The sequence below is a fragment of the Haematobia irritans genome, chromosome 2 (genome assembly GCF_050003625.1).
Source record: "Haematobia irritans isolate KBUSLIRL chromosome 2, ASM5000362v1, whole genome shotgun sequence".
Classification (NCBI taxonomy): domain Eukaryota; kingdom Metazoa; phylum Arthropoda; class Insecta; order Diptera; family Muscidae; genus Haematobia; species Haematobia irritans.
This window is the reverse complement of record NC_134398.1, coordinates 82,716,734-82,731,477: the sequence shown is the minus strand read 5'-3', so window position 1 is coordinate 82,731,477 and position 14,744 is coordinate 82,716,734. Positions and strand designations below refer to the sequence as shown.

The 14,744-nt window shown below is 32.7% G+C and overlaps 1 protein-coding gene and 1 long non-coding RNA gene across 2 annotated transcripts in view; both read left to right on the top strand.

Annotated features, from left to right (window-relative positions):
- Positions 1–14,744, top strand: part of l(2)41Ab (lethal (2) 41Ab) — a 56,919-nt gene that overhangs the window by 34,785 nt on the left and 7,390 nt on the right. The window lies entirely within an intron of this gene.
- LOC142225640 (uncharacterized) lies at positions 3,823–4,280 on the top strand. Its single transcript, XR_012719350.1, has 2 exons — positions 3,823–4,022; positions 4,085–4,280. It is a non-coding gene; the product is annotated as an uncharacterized LOC142225640 (long non-coding RNA).

Genomic DNA, 14,744 nt, shown 5'->3' with positions numbered 1-14,744 from the left:
GGATTAGGTAGTAATTTAAGCCCAATCGACTTCGAATTTGGCACAAGTATGTGTTTTGGGTCAAAATAGAACCCTATTGATTTTGGAAGAAATCGGTTCAGATTTAGATATAGCTCCCATATATATCTTTCGCCCGATATACACTTATATGGCCCTAGAAGCCTGAGTATTACCCCAATTTGGTTGAAATTTTGCACAGGGAGTAGAATTAACATTGTATCTATGCGTGCCACATTTGGTTGAAATCGGTTCAGATTTAGATATAGCTCCCATATATAGCTTTCGCCCGATTTACACTCATATGACCACAGAGACTAATTTTTTGCTCCGATTTTGTTGAAATTTTGCACAGGGAGTAGAATTAGCATTGTAGCTATGCGTGCTAAATTTGGTTGAAATCGGTTAAGATTTAGATATAGCTCCCATATATAGCTTTCGCCCGATTTACACTCATATGACCACAGAGGCCAATTTTTTGCTCCGATTTAGTTGAAATTTTGCACAGGGAGTAGAATTAGCATTGCAGCTATGCGTGCCAAATTTGGTTGAAATCGGTTCAGATTTAGATATATCTCCCATATATAGCTTTCGCCCGATTTACACTCATATGACCACAGAGACCATTTTTTAACTCCGATTTAGTTGAAATTTTGCACAGGGAGTAGAATTAGCATTGTAGCTATGCGTGCCAAATTTGGTTGAAATCGGTTCAGATTTTGATATATCTCCCATATATAGCTTTCGCCCGATTTACACTCATATGACCACAGAGGCCAATTTTTAACTCCGATTTGGTCGAAATTTTGCACAGGGAGTAGAATTAGCATTGTAGCTATGCGTGGTTGAAATCGGTTCAGATTTAGATATAGCTCCCATATATATGTTTTTCTGATTTCGACAAAAATGGTCAAAATACCAACATTTCCCTTGTAAAATCGCCACTGCTTAGTCGAAAAGCTGTAAAAATGACTAATTTTCCTAAACTTCTATTACATATATATTGAGCGATAAATCATAATTAAATTTTTGCGAAGTTTCCTTAAAATTGCTTCAGATTTAAATGTTTCCCACATTGTGTTCCACCCTAGTGCATTAGCCGACTTAAATTTTGAGACTATAGATTTTGTAGAAGTCTATCAAATTCTGTCCAGATCGCGTGATATTTAAATGTATGTATTTGGGACAAACCTTTATATATAGCCCCCTAACACATTTGACGGATGCGATATGGTATCGAAAATTTAGATCTACAGAGTGGTGCAGGGTATAATATAGTCGGCCCCGCCCGACTTTAGACTTTCCTTAAAATTCGGTCAGATTTAAATGTTTCCCATATATTTTACTAACATTGTGTTCCACCCTAGTGCATTAGCCGACTTAAATTTTGAGTCTATAGATTTTGTAGAAGTCTATCAAATTCTGTCCAGATCGAGTAATATTTAAATGTATGTATTTGGGACAAACCTTTATATATAGCCCCCAACACGTTTGACGAATGTGATATGGTATCGAAAATTTAGATCTACAAAGTGGTGCAGGGTATAATATAGTCGGTCCCGCCCGACTTTAGACTTTCCTTACTTGTTTATTTGTAGATATTGAAATTGTAAAAGGAGGACAAACTCGTTACGCATCAACTTATTAAAAGTGAAAGGTACAAGAAGAAGGAAAAATACGTTTTACAGTTGATGACATTACATGGAAATTGGAAATAGTGGAATAATAAACTAATATTTCAAGGCCAGTCGATGCTGTTGATTCTTAATAAATATATTTAATATATTAATAAAACGTGTAAAATACATTGAAGAAAAAATTGCCTATATAAATAAATAAAATTGTATTTAAAAACGAAGGTAAGCAGTTCTAAATTTGAAGTAAAAAGGTTTACCAAAAATATCTTAGATTTGTCCCAATGAATGAAAAAAGTTCAATAAAATCATTCCATATATGAATTCAATTCAGTTAAATTTTTTCATTCGGCAGTATAGTTAGGCTGTCCATTACGTCTCTTTTAAAGAGAACATGTTCTCTTTTTGTGTTCGTATCTTTTTGTTCACTCTCTTTTTTTGGTGCCGTATTTCTATGTCCAACAGTGCTCTTTATGTACTCTATTTAAAAAAAAAATCATAGATTGATGGAATTTTATTTATTTAGTTGGAATTCGCCACAATTGTTCGCCACTAATTGTTTACTGGGTTAAATCTGTTGATAAATTAAAGGCCGGAACACAATTGCGACGTTTCGACGTACGGCGTAAAAATTAGAAATATATGTAATTGAACATACGACGTAAATACGCCAATAACGTATTGGCGTATTTACGTCATCGTCAATTTATTTTGGTTATTTTTTAAGAAAATGTGATTCTTTTTGTTTTTTATTGTTTTATTATATATTTATTTCGTTGTTTCTATCATTAGAAACTATTTATTATTATTTTAATTTTAACATCAATAAAATTATTAATTATTTAATAAAGATTTTTTTTACTGTAAACTCTTTTTTAGGTAAAATGTTCTCTTTTTATAAAGCGAAAGTTCTCTTTTGAAAATTATCCATATGGAAACCCTAAGTATAGTGGTACATAAATATAGGAAAATGTTAACTAATATATGGAATACATTCTACCTAATGTTGAAACAAATATAAATGTCTTTGGCACTATACGAAGTTCAACTTTCTTCACAATGAGTTCATTTTAACTTAAAGAAGTGGTCAATTTTTTCTGGGTGTACTAGCAAATATTTTTTTCCAATAAAAATAAGTTAAATTTAGCGTTAGTTTAACTACGGAATTTTTTTTCTGCGTACCTATATGACCAATTAAGTTCTTGATCGTTTTATGAACCAATTTTCGCACGGTAATTAGGAGCCAAATTTAAAACGGATCGGATGAAATTTGCGCCTCAACGTTGCCCCGAATACAGAAAAAAGTGATCCCTTCTTTAATTTAAAATTAACTCATTGTGAACTTCGTATTGCGCCAATGACATTTTTATTTGTTTGGACGATATGATCTTCGTAGAAATTAGGTTGAATGTATTCCAAATATTAGTTAAGATTTTCCTATATAGAAATTTAACTGAATTGAATTCATATATGGAATGATTTTATTGAACTTTTTTCATTCATTTGGACAAATCTGGTAAACCTTTTACTTCAAAATTAGAACTTATTACCTTCGTTTTTAAATACAATTTTATTTATTTATACACCCAGAAAAAAGTGCCTTCGAAACTAAAGGAAAAAATTTTCATCAATATAGTTTATCCATTTTATTTCCATTAAGGTAAATTTTTGTGAAAAATAATAAAATTTACTCGTTTCAGTAAAAAAATCCTAAACTGTAAGCAGTTAGGATTAGTTCGTTAACTAGAATAAGGCATGGAATTTTACTCATACTATTTTCTTCGCTGGGTATAAGAATTTACTACTGAAAAAGAAAATTTTATTCACCGATAACAAAGCATTCGTAAAAATAAACAAAAACCGAACTAAAACCAAGTTTCCTCAAAATTAGTAAAATTTCTTATATAATGATAATTGCGACTTCCTTTATAATAGAAAGTTTTTCATACATACGAACAACACTTGGCATAGAAAAATATTTTAGTTCATTCGTACTAAGAAGTATGCAATCCTTTCAAAACTTAAGGAAACACACTTGTTAGAATATAGGAAATTTTCCTAAATTTCTATTGTCTACCTGTAATCGATACCTGTCATCGTAATCGATGTGTTTGCGCGTGGGTGTAATCGATATATTTGCGCGTCGGTTGTTTTTTTAGTTGGAATCGCGTTGTTTTGGTATACGGAGAGATTGTTAAAAAATAATATGGTAAAATAATATAATAAATAACAAATAAAATATATAAAATATTTGTTATTTTAAATTAGTGAGAAAAATTTTCGTTTTTTTAAATAAATCTATCAATGTTCGTGATAGTGTATAAAGAAAGAAAACACCAGCAGAATAACAACCCTTTCATTTGTCTTCATTTTGGAATCTTCAATTATCAGGTAATATTCAGTGACGCTAACCTTTTGCAACAAAAATGTTTTATGATTTTTTATATTTGTAGGTATTGAAATTGTAAAAGGAGGACAAAATCGTTAGGCAGCAACTTATTAAAAGTGAAAAGTACAAGAAGAAGAAAAAGTGCCTTTTTTAGTTGATAATATCACACGGAAATTGGAAATAGTGGAATAATAAACTAATATTTCAAAGAGATTCGATGCTGTTGATTCTTAATAAATATATTCAATATATTAATAAAACATGTCTTTTATTGAAGATAAAATTGCTTATAGAAATAAATAAAATTGTATTTAAAAACGAAGGTAAGCAGTTCTAATTATGAAGTAAAAGTTTTACCACAAATGTGTAAGATTTGTCGAAATGAATGAAAAAATTTCAATAAAATCATTCCATATATGAATTCAAATTAGTTAAATTTTTTCATTCTGTAGTATAGTGGTATATAAATATAGGAAAATGTTAACTAATATATGGAATGCATTATTCCTAATTTCTACGAAAATCACATCGTTCAAACAAATAAAAATGTCTTTGGCGCTATACGAAGTTCAACTTTCTTCACAATAAGTTCATTTTAACTTAAAGAAGGGGTCACTTTTTTCTGGGTGTATAAGCAATTTTTTCTTCAATAATATATTGAACATATTAATTAAGAATTAACATTATCGACTGGCCTTGAAATATTAGTTTATTATTCCACTATTTCCAATTTCCATGTAATGTTATCAACTGTAAAACGCATTTTTTTCTTTTTCTTGTACTTTTCACTTTTAATAAGTTGGTGCCTAACGATTTTGTACTCCTTTTACAATTTCAATACCTAGAAATATAAAAAAACTATAAACCAATTTTAGGTTTATATTTTTGACCAAAAGGTTAGCGTCACTGAATATTAACATACATGATAATTGAAGATTCCAAAGTGAAGACGAATGAAGGGGTTGTTTTTCTTCTGATATTTTCTTTCCTTATACACAATCACGAACATTGATAGACGTATTGTTTGTCGTTTATTTTTAATAATTTTCAAAAAAAAAACGAAATTTTTTCTCACTAATTTACACAGAAAAAAGTGTCTCGTAAATTTTAAGCAGATTTTTACAATAATTTATTACAAGAATTTTCCAGAATTTTAGTTCTTTTTTCGTATCTTCAACGAAAATTAACTACTCGTAAGGAAATTTTACAAATTTTAAGTAACAATCGTTTAGTTCATGGCCTACAAAATACGATGGAAATTTCCTTAAAAAATTTCTTAACTGGTAGTTAAAAATTCTTTCGTCATACAATAAAACTACTTATGAAATGTAGCATAAAATACTTTCTAAATAATAAGTGCAATTTACTATAAAGAGTTTTTGTATGAGAAAATAATTTTTTACGAAAATTGAACTTGAAAGCGGATATCAATTTCTTACCGACAATTCCTGTAGTTAATAATAGTTGGTACAACATTTCTCAATTAAATATTTTTAGTTCACTTGTAATTAAATTTATACACATTTTCGTCAAAAATGGGTAGATATCATTTCATGAAGTTTTTTCTAATTTTAAGTTAAACGTTTCATCGTTCTTATACTGATATGCATTTAAGAGTATTGTTTTTAGAGTAAATTGTGGACAGATGCGATGAACTAATGCATAATACAGAGATCTTTCACGGCAAACTGGAATATGTTTAATGTAAAGATGATGTTACTTGAATTTTGTTTTGGTAGCGAGTGATGTTGTGTATATCTGAGCGTGGGGTTGTTGTGTATATCTGAGCGTGGGGTTGTTTTTATTTTTGTTCTTTCAGTGGTTTGTGTGTGTGTGTATTTGTTATTCGCGAATGGTTTATTTCATAGATGCCCAGCGAGCAATTATGTCCGACGTGTCGGACGTCCGAAAACGTCTGCTAAATCTCTGGTATTATATCAGATATTTAGCCGAAAATCTGTTATTTCATCCGAGGTTTATCCGACTTTGTTTGCACATTCTCTGATATTTTTTCAGACGATGTCTGCACAATCTCTGAAGTTTTGTACGAGAACTAACCGACGTAGTCGGCAGAATCTCTGAAAAGAATTTTGTCAACCGAGATTTGACCGAAAACCTCTGCCAAAGTTCGGAGGGAATTTTTGTTTTTGCATTTTGTTATTATTTTTGCATTCCATTGTCAGTTTCTATTGTAATATCGCGCGGAACAGATCGTACAAATAAAACGGCGAGTGATAAATAAAATAGTGGCAAAGTGAAGTGTTAAAATAGTACATAACAATATCATAACAGTGTTCTAAAAAAAAATAAAAAACTTATATTTAAAGACGACAACATTGCTTCAAAATTTTCTTGGTCAAATACGAACAACAACATACCTGTCAAGGATTTCTATTTTATAAAGTTGCTTAAAGGTATTTAAAATAGCGCTATTGTTATTATTATTATTTTAATGATTATAAATTTATTTTTTTATGACACATTTGAATGAATTCCTCAAACGTCGAACTCTACTATTGAATTAAATATGAAGGCTTTTTTCAATGCAGCAAAAGATCGACTGAATAAAAGAAATAAGAGAAGGATTGCCGAACTATAATGTATATATTTTTTAACAATATTATGTTACATTATACTTAACCGCTATTTATGCGTATTGAATTGACTTTAAAAAATGAATTGTAATACGTTTCAAAACAAACATTGATCTCTTAGCATAACATAGATTTTTAATAACTTTGAAATATAATTTTAGTTTAAAATCTTTTTAAATAACTTTGAATCATATTTTTAATTGTCCGACAAAGGTCCGAGCTTCTCGGTAGAAAGTCGGACAAAGTGTACGACAATCGTCCGAATTTCTAAACTATCAGATTTCCCTCAGAATTGCCCATCCGAATTCGGACCGAATTCTGTCGGAATGTCTGGACAATCTTCCGATTTCCCTCAGACATTTCGGTCCGAATTCTTGTCAACCGCTCATTACACTTTCCGAACGATTTCGGACCGAATTCGGAATCAGACTCGGATGATTTAGCAGACATTCTTTCAGAATTCGGACCGAATTCGGAAGTAATTGTTCGCTGGGTGTCAACTAAGTAATAGATGACCCATCGGTGTCAAACGCAGTCTGACAGTTCCCAAAATGAGGAATAAACGAAGAAAATGGGGGAATTACAAATTCTCTCTTAGATTCGTTTTTACAATTTTCCTATTTTATCCACAATTTGAACATTTTTGATACTCTAGATGATTTATAATCAAATTAAATATTCAAAAGAAAATACAAAATTTAATTTTGAGCACATTTTCTCTTTACGAAAAACACAAAACGAAATGTCAGAAAATTCATTTGGGCTTCTTCAACATTTTCTGGTCGGAGAGCGACGGGCCATCTATTAGTTAGGTTATCTATGGTTTATTTGGCTGGATGAGGTGTTGTTTTCAATGAAGGCACATGTGTTTTTGTTGTTGTAGGAATGTTTTGGTTTTGCTTGGTTTTGTTTGGCATGCTTCAGTTGTATAGTTGGCGTTGACGTGGGCTGTTGCATCTTTTTAGCAGGTATGTAACAAGGGAATATAAACGTATGAAATATTTTGGATTTTTTGAGACATATATTGGTGTTTGTTGATTAAACCTTTTAAATGAAAGTTATTAATATTATATTAATATTTTAGCGATGTGATGATCGATAGCTTAAAAAAGTTATTAAGAATGTTCAATATTTAGGACAAATGCTGAAATGGAAAGTATATTGAAATTGTTTTATCTAAGTTAATTTTTATTATTCAATGTAAAAAATAAATATTCAATTTCAGAGTAACTCCAGAATGTGGTATAACAATGGACTGAATAGTCTAAGTGAGCCTGATACATCGGGCTGCCACCTAACCTAACCTAACTCCAGAAGAATTTGGAAAATTCACCTAAGCGTAACGTAATCATAATCATAAATTGGTAAGTATTCTTTTTAAAATGGGGCTTTCTTTTAAAAAGAATATTTTTTATGTATATTATTATTTGCTAATTACTACTTTTTTTGAAACCAGTTTAATGGTTTTCTTTATTGTAAAAAAATGTTTAATTTCAGAGCAACCCCAAATGGATTTTGGCAAATTTTTATATTTCTTCTCGGCGTATAATTTAAAAGAGAAGTGGTAAATTTTCTTTTAAAAATTGGTTTTCTTTTCACTAGAATATCTACGTTTTTATGACCTTTATATTATCAAAATTACAGGATTTTAATACCTTATTTTAGTATTACGTTAAACAAATATTTTTGGACACCTTTTTAATATTTTTAATGTAAGCAACAAATATTTAATTTCAGAATAACAATTTGGAAACATTTTTATGAATTGGTAAGCATTCTTTAACATTATTTTAACCAGAATATTTAGTTTTTTATGTATATTATTATTTCTTTAATTAGATGTTTTGGAAAACTATTTAATGGTTTTATTTAACGTAAAAAATAAATATTTAATTTCAGAGTAACCCCAAATGAATTTGGATAACTTTTTATATTTCCCCTCAGCGTACAATATAATAGAGATTTGGTAAGTTTTATATTAAAACTTTGGCTTTCTTTTAACAAGAATATTTATATTATTATGTCCTTCACATCGATAACAACACAGTTTTATGAGTTAATATATTACTTAATTCATTATTTATCTAATTGTTTAAGGTACAAACTTTATGAGGTACGTTTATCTAAGATAAAGTTGAATTCCTTACACCATCTTACACCATAAAATGCCCCCAAATATGGTAAGTTACAAGCTAATATAAAGAGCTAAAAAAATATATATTATATTACATGTTAATTTTTAACAATTTTCATTATTCCTTCCATTTTTTCAGCAAGATATGTGAAAAATATACGTACGATGTAGAAAAAATTAAGGACAAGTCATAATGTCCAAACAGCGAGTTAAAATAAACTACTTTCTTGTTCCATGTGGCCGTAATTGTTATTCGCAAAACCATTGTATTAAGAACTTCCATCATAAGTTTTTATAATAAAGTACTTTTGCTTAAAGAAAGTCTACTTTTAATATATGAAAATTTTCGTAATAGTATAACTGTTTGTTGTTTGTTTAATTATTTAATTTCTCTGTACTGTGGAATGATTGATTGATAAAAATAGTTTAGTTTACCCAAATTTTATTATCGGGTTTCCCAAAAAATGATCAAGTTAACCAAAATAATACTGACTTTTTAACTTGGTAGGGGTATATAAATCTAATGGTGTTGTAAAATTGAACTAAAATACAATGCCATAGATGAACTAAAATTTAAGAAAATTTTAAACAAGTAGGCTAGATCATGGTCAATATTACTACAGTTTAGTTCATTTTGCAATGGAAAAGGGTTCACTGTATTTTTAGTGTAAAATAATAAATATTTTATACATTTTATTTGTTATTTATTATAACAGGTTGGCTGATAAGTCCCCGGTCTGACACATATATGGCGTCGCTAGTATTAAATGCATATTATTTTTATATAGTACCAACCTTCAAATGATTCGTGTCAAAATTTGACGTCTGTAAGTCAATTAGTTTGTGAGATAGAGCGTCTTTTGTGAAGCAATTTTTTAATTGTGAAAAAAAATGGAAAAAAGGAATTTCGTGTTTTGATAAAATACTGTTTTCTGAAGGGGAAAAATACGGTGGAAGCAAAAACTTGACTTGATAATGAGTTTCCGGACTCTGCCCCAGGGAAATCAACAATAATTGATTGGTATGCAAAATTCAAGCGTGGTGAAATGAGCACGGAGGACGGTGAACGCAATGGACGTCCGAAAGAGGTGGTTACCGACGAAAACATCTAAAAAATCCACAAAATGATTTTGAATGACCGTAAAATGAAGTTGATCAAGACAGCAGAGGCCTTAAAAATATCAAAGGAACATGTTGGTCATATCATTCATCAATATTTGGATATGCGGAAGCTCTGAGCAAAATGGGTGCCGCGCGAGCTCACATTTGACCAAAAACCAACACGTTGATTCTGAGCGGTGTTTGCAGCTGTTAACTCGTAATACACCCGAGTTTTTCCGTCGATATGTGACAGTGGATGAAACATGGCTCCATCACTACACTCCTGAGTCCAATCGACAGTCGGCTGAGTGGACAGCGACCGGTGAACCGTCTCCGAAGCGTGGAAAGACTCAAAAGCCCGCTGGCAAAGTAATGGCCTCTGTTTTTTGGGGTGCGCATGGAATAATTTTTTATCGATTATCTTGAGAAGGGAAAAACCATCAACAGGGACTATTATATGGCGTTATTGGAGCGTTTGAGTTTACGTGATATTAAAGATTAGGCAACCAAAATTTTAGGATGCGAAATATGCAAAATATTAAGGACAAATTTCTTTATATCTAATTAAACAATTATTTTTCGAGCTTTATGGACAGATATATTCTCCATAAGGAGTTAGCATAAAGGGCCCAAAATTGAGTTATCTCTCCCAGCCAGATCTATACTAAAGGCTGTGGAAAGGTTCATTCGCCCGAACCGAAACATGTACAGTCCAGGCGTGTATAGATTGGTATCTGGCGTTTTCTTTTCAATGGCTCTATTAACCATGTTCCTTAATCTATATCTGTCCATAAAGCTCGAAAAATAATTGTATAATTAGATATAATGCATTTGGACGTCAATTGCCTGTTTCATTATCAGGCTAACATGAAATATAACAAATTTCTTTATAATAATGACATTTTTATTAAAATAAAGTTTATAATCTTTGCGTCAAAAATTTGTTTCATTGAATTTAGGACACAACTTTTTAAATTTGCGTCCTTCCGTTAAAGTAGCATGCCTTTGAACTAAGACTAATTTTCCTTAAAGTAAAGAAATTATCCTTAAATTAACCGAAATATTGAAAATATTGAAAGGCTAAGACTTATTTTGAGGATTTAGCGTCTTTGGTTTAAAGTTTTTTTTAGAATTAAGAAAACATTTTTTACTTTGAATTATCCGTTAAAATTTGGATTTTTAAACCGACATTTGTTTGTACATGATTACCTTTATTACTAAACCGCGAAAAGAGAATTAAAATTTGATAAATGAGATCTGTATCCTAGTTTTAATTTTTTTGGTCCTAGATTTAAAGCCAGATATGTCGCTAAATATTTTCTTTATTTTAAAGAAGCCGCATCTTTGGCTCGGAATCAATACCAAAATCCTTAAGGGAAGGTCAAAATCTTTGGATCCAAGTAAACTTTTTTGAGTGCGGATATGAAAATTTCCACTGTACAGGTTCAATTTTCAAATTACCGCAGAGGTGAAATGTTTCATGTTATTTTTATTGTTTTGTTGTGTTTGTTTTTTTTTTTTAATATCCATTCTTTTTGGCGACATTTAAGTGTCCTAAAATTCAATAGTCACTTAAAACGGGCACATTTTCTACACACACAAAAAGTGTCTCGTTAATTTAAGCAAATTCTTATTAGTTCATGTTTCGTATCTTCAACGAAAATTAACTACTCGAAAGGAAATTTTACAAATTTTAGAAATCGTTTAGTTCTGGCCTACATATGGAAATTTCTTTAAAAATTTTCTTAACTGGTAGTTAAAAATTCGTTTGTCATACTGTTACGTTTTTATATTGAGGCGTATTTAATTACCTGATAATTAAATAAAATAACGACAATCTACAATTTATTTGTTTAACTGATTGGTTTCACTTATTTGCTCTACGATGTGTACTGTATAAACTTTAGCTTACGACTGACCTCTCAGCTCCCTGTGTCAGCTCTTTTATAGTACTGTATAACGATATCGAAAATTCTCGGTAGTCTGGCCTACAACATTCTAGACTATTCTACTACCTGGTAGATGTCGCACGGGCGACATCGCACATATTTATCGGCCTATGCTCATTGTCTTGGCTACAATCAACTGTCTTGGCTAAGCAATGAAGATAACAAAACAAAAGGGGTTACTTTACAATGAACGATTGGGAAACTAAGAACACAAAATATGTTTAGGAAAGTACTAGAAAATAAACCATGCCATCGGACTGTGTGTGTAATGGCGTAGTTCTAGTCTTCTGGATACCAAGGGAGTCACACATTTCTTTGAATATGGCCGATTCAAAATTTCTTCCTTGGTCTGAGTATATCTCAGATGGCACACATATCCAATTCTTGTCGACTACATCTACAATCGTCTTCGCCTCTTGGTTTGGAATGGCATAAACTTTTGGCCACTTGCTGAAGTAATCCATGACCACAAGGATATATCGGTTTCCAGAATCACTTACTGGGAAAGGGCCTGCAACGTCCATTGCTATTCTTTCAAATGGCGCTCCTGGCCTATACTCTTGCATAAGACCTCTACTTTTTCGTCTTGGCCCTTTCGCCTTTATGCACGTCTCGCAATTTGCAACCCATTCAGCAATTGATTTCTGGCATCCAACCCAGTAGAATGGTTGCTTCACTTTCTCGGCTGTTTTGGTTATTCCCAAGTGGCCTCCACTAGGTCCATTGTGGAATTCCGTCAAAACATCTCTTATTTTAGAATCCGGTATGATGATTAAATTTCGGCTGATCTTACCATCTTCGCTTTCCCATTTACGTTGCAGGGTTTCATTGACCAGACATAGACTGTCCCATTGAGCCCAGTATGATTTCATAAGTGGGCTTTCGGCTGCGATATCTTTCTTGCTGGGTTTCTTATCTTCTTCCTTCGCCGAAATAATTTTGCTCCAAATGGTATCTTTACGCTGTTCTACTGGCCAGTCTACTCCAGATTCGACGTGCAACAGCCGGATATCCACGATTTCTTCTTTATGTTCAGCTTTCGAGCAGTGTTTGCACTCGACATTACAAGGCGTCCGCGTTGCCATGTTTGCCACCTTTTCTATGCTCGATCATAGCTTTGGAGTCTTTCGATCCAACGTGCCAGCTGAGCTTCCGGATTCTTGAATTGAAGCAACCATCGTAGAGCTGAATGATCAGTTCTTAAGCAAGAAATTCTGTCCATACAAGTATTTGTGGTAATGCTTTACGCTTTCTATGACAGCAAGCAACTCTCTTCTCCTTACGCAATAGTTCTTTTCGGACTTGGACAACGTTCGGCTAAAATATCCGATGACCTTCTCTTTACCATCTATCTATTGGGACAACACGCCTCCAATTCCGAACGCGCTAGCGTCTGTATCCAAAAATGTTCACCAGCAATAGGATATGCCTGGACAGGAGCAGAACATAAAAGTTCTTTTAGATTATGGAATGACTGCTCCTGCTCCTTGTTCACTGGAACTTCGTACCTTTTTGCGTTAATTTATGGAGGCTTGCGGCGATACTGGCGAAGTTTGGTACGAAACGCCTGTAGTATGTGCATATACCAAGGAAGCTGCGCAATTCATGGAGATTTTTGGGACATGGCCAATCTTTTACTGCTTGAATTTTGTCTTCATCGGTGGATATGCCCTCTACTGTAACATGATGACCCAGGTACTTAACTTCTCGCTGGAAAAGCGAGCACTTCTTAGCGTTAAGTCGTAGACCAGCGGCTGACAGTTGCTGGACAACATCATTCAAGTTCTTAAGATGCTCGTCAAATGTCTTTTTCGGCGATTTCCACTTGCCAATAGCAAGTCAAGCGTGGAAAACCATGTTGTTCCGGCTAGTGTGTCCAACGTGTCATCAATGTGTGGAAGTGGATAGCTGTCTTTCTTGGTGACATCATTTAACTTTCTGTAGCCCACGCAAAATCTGGTGCTTCCATCTTTCTTTTTGACTAGTATAACTGGTGAGCACCAAGGACTTGATGATGGCTCGATCACACCACTTTCCGCCATTTCCTTTACGAGCTTATGAACTTCATCTCGTTTTGCCAGTGTAACACTTCTTGGTGCCTGTTTTATTGGTCTTTGCTCTGTAGTATTTATTTCATGCTTCACCACAGATGTTCTTCCTTGATTTCTCTTCTCAAAAGCAAAGGCAAAGGCGTTTTTCCACAACAATTACTTGGCCTTATTTTTTTCGGACGGTGATAGATGACGTGTCCAAGCTTCGACATAACCTTCCAGATGTTTCTTCGCTTCATTATGTTTCTTTGGCGATTTATTTTCCATGTTGACTATTGCTTCGGCAGGAATACATTTGCCAATGTCAGAAAATTTTCCAATATGCTCTTGATGATCACATAAATTCAAAACTCGAACTGGTATAAGTCCCTCTTCATTTGTTGTTACCAGGGCATTTGCTATCAAGATGTTGTTGTTTTTGTGTTCTGCTGGTTCAACAATGCACAATTTGCCGACTTCACAATCTCCATTCATAGAAATCCATATAATTGCTTCGGCATTTGGTGGTATTGACTCTGGCTGGCTTGTTGTCAAACATCTGGCAGGTGTATTCTCACTATAGCCCACGTTTACCGGTATTTCGATATCGCACCAGGTCATTACACGACGCTTCATATCCAGGTTGAGACCAAAAGCAATCATAAAATCCGCTCCAATTATAACTTCGTCCACTATGTCGGCCACAATGAATTCATAATTTACGGATTTATTTGCAATGGTTAACTTTGCAGGAACCTTTCCATATACGGTTACTGGTTCCCCTGTAGCCGTACGTAGTCTGACTCCAATCAGTGGTGTAACTTCCCCTTTTACTAAATCGGATCTAATGATAGATTTCGATGCACCAGTATCTAACGTCAAAGTACGCTTATGACCCGCAATAGTCAAATGGTTG